Source organism: Limulus polyphemus, unplaced genomic scaffold (assembly GCF_000517525.1).
Source record: "Limulus polyphemus unplaced genomic scaffold, Limulus_polyphemus-2.1.2 Scaffold4174, whole genome shotgun sequence".
Classification (NCBI taxonomy): Eukaryota; Metazoa; Arthropoda; class Merostomata; order Xiphosura; family Limulidae; genus Limulus; species Limulus polyphemus.
The window spans coordinates 68,452-71,937 of record NW_013669784.1 but is presented as its reverse complement, the minus strand read 5'-3'; positions in this window follow the sequence as shown (position 1 = coordinate 71,937).

Sequence of the window (3,486 nt, the reverse complement as noted above, 5' to 3'; positions counted from 1 at the left end):
AGATACCCTACATCGATGACCACTTTACACAGTAGGTAAAAATACCTCGATATTAAAGATACCCTACATCGATGACCACTTTACACAGTAGGTAAAAATACCTCGATATTAAAGATACCCCATATCAATGACCACTTTACACAGTAAGTAATAATACCTCGATATTAAAGATACCCCACATCAATGACCACGTTACACAGTAGGTAATAATACCTCCACATTAAATATACCCCACATCAATGACCACTTTACACAGTAGGTAATAATACCTCGACATTAAAGATACCCCATATCAATGACCACTTTACCAAGATATTATTACCTACTGTTATCTTTAATGTGGAGGTATTATTACCTACTGTGTAAAATGGCCATTGATGTAGGGTATCTTTAATATCGGGTACATTTAATGTCGAGATATTATTATCTACTGTGTAAAGTGGTCATTGATATGGGGTATCTTTAATATCGAGATATTATTACCTACTGTGTAAAGTGGCCATTGATGTGGGGTATCTTTAATGTCGAGGTAATATTACCTACTGTGTAAAGTGGTCATTGATGTGGGGTATATTTAATGTGGAGGTATTATTACCTACTGTGTAACGTGGTCATTGATGTGGGGACATCTATGGCCAATTTACACAGTAGGTAATAATACCTCGATATTAAACATACCCCACATCAATGACCACTTTACACAGGAGGTAATAATACCTCGACATTGAAAATGCCCACATCAATGACCACTTTACACAGCAGGTAATAATACCTCGATATTAAAGATACACCACATCAATGGCCACTTTAAACAGGAGGTAATAATACCTCGACATTAAAGATACCCCACATCAATGACCGCTTTACACAGTAGGTAATAATACCCCGACATTAAATATACCCCACATCAATGACCACTTTAAACAGTAGGTAGTATCGCCTCAACATTGAAGTCGGAGAAATCTTGTGGTGTCGCACGAATTCGAACCCAGATCGCCAGCTTCGCATCTCTTAATTTTTCGAAATTCTTATCGAGAGTCACAGCAACTATAACTTAGTTTAAAATAACAAAATAATAGTAATTAGCATTTAATATGATACATCAGATGAGCAATGAATAAAAAATAAATGTGTTTTTATTTATATTTTTCTAAATCGTCAAATTATATAATCGTGCCTACATCCTTATTATTGTCAAGTTCACCAGTTTTTCAACAATTGAATATCAATTTATTTCCTCAGTAACTCATTTTTTGATTTATTTGTTTGTTTCTAGTTAAGCACAAAGCTATACAGTGGGCTATGTGTTTTTGGCCAACCACAGGTATTGAAATCCAGATTCTAGCGTTATAAGTTCGCAGACTTACCGCTGTGCTATTGTGGGCGTTCTTAGAATGAACCAATAAAAATGATAAAAAAAAAACTGTCGGGTTTTTCTACATGGAAACAGTTTATATGAGGCCATATACTTGGCAAACACAAACCACAGAACGTTTACATACATTTTCAACAATTGTTAGGTTTTTTTCTATATGGAATCAGTATAAATTACATAATTTATTGTACGTCATTGTTCAGTTATTGATTTCCAAAATGGCTTTTAAACGATAGGGTTGAAGCACCAGTTAAGTAACGATGAACATCCAAGTCAGATTTTAATTTCTAGTTGTTTCCAAATTAAACAATAATTATTATTGTTTGCTAATAAAGTTAGCACAGAAAAACATTATATATGGATGTAGATTGTTAAAAAATCCTTTCTCGTCGACATTTAAAATTGATAGCACTAACTGCATGGGACGAATTGTGTAATATCACGTGTGAGCTGTACAGTGTTTGTTCGAAATTAAGCACAAAGCTACACAATTGGCTATTAGTGCTCTACTCATCACGGGTACCGAAACCCGGTTTCTAGCGTTGCAAGCCCGCAGATATACCGCTGTGTCACTAGGGGTCGAACTGTCCAGTGACAGATGACGGTCCAGTTCAACTCACCAGAACATTTAACTGACTACTATCATGCTCATTTTTACACAGCGTGTCCAGTTAAACAGTATATTAAACTGTTAGCCACTGCACATTTTTACACGGCATGTCCAGTTAAACAGTATATTAAACTGTTAGCCACTGCACATTTTTACACAGCATGTCCAATTAAACAGTGTATTAAACTGTTAATCACTGCACCGGTTTTCCGAAACCTAAAGCTAGTATTAATCACAAAGTTATTTATTGAAGAAGATCAGTTGGTACAAGTTCACAAAATGTTCACGAACGGTAACTTTTAAGAGACGAGAATTTATACTGTTTCTTTAGGCTACTCTTTATTAATTAATAAGTGAATGTAAATAACTTTAAAATGTTGAATACGGTGTTTCAACACCCTTTCTACCTACTCTTTAAGCTGTGCCCATCGTATGGATCGAACCCCGTATTTTAGCCCTCAAGATTACTGCTAAGATAATTATTTTGAAACGTATTATTAGAATCGCAATGCCTTAGTACACCTACCATTCCGGTTCAGATATATTACACCAGCCGAGGGATAGAGGAAATAAAGATAACCAGCAGAAATTGAGGTTATACTATTACCCAAGATTCAAACTAGAAAATTCTGGTTGTAATCTATACTGGACTTTATGTTCCATAGGTTACTCACTTTCTTACGCAAGTGTAAATGCAGTTTAAATTAGCCAACAGTGACTTTCTTGTAACGCAATCATGAGTTAATACATTTATCTTACGAATCGTAGTGTTCGCCATCTACAGGCGAATTTCGGTACAATTTTCTCCTTTAAAATATATCTGAAATAGCAGCACAATTTTACATTTCTTCAGACTTTCGAACATCTTGAGCATTTCAACTAAAACGAACAGAAAAACTACAATAAGTTAAACTGAGCCAGAGAAACATTTCTAGCTTTTGATTTTATCAATTTTTAAAAGTGACATTTAAAACAGAGAAAATGAATGAAAATTCGGAGTAGAATAAATAGGACTAGTTGAAAAAAATCAAATTTTATATTCATCAACGTTGTCAGAGAGTTTCGGAAAAGTGGTCATACGTAGTTTGTTTTAGGCCTGGAACATTATAAAAACTTTCAAAGTTTATCACGTTATGGTATTTAAAGCCATAATCCAAACATATTTATCAAAGATATATATATATTTCTATATAAAGTTCTGTTAGACATACTTCTATATAAAGTTCTGTAGGACATATTTCTATATAAAATTCTGTAAGACATACTTCTATATAAAGTTCTGTAAGACATATTTCTATATAAAGTTCTGTAAGACATACTTCTATATAAAGTTCTGTAAGACATACTTCTATATAAAGTTCTGTAAGACATACTTCTATATAAAGTTCTGTAAGACATACTTCTATATAAAGTTTTGTAAGGCATATTTCTATATAAAGTTCTGTAAGACATACTTCTATATAAAGTTTTGTAAGGCATATTTCTATATAAAGTTCTGTAA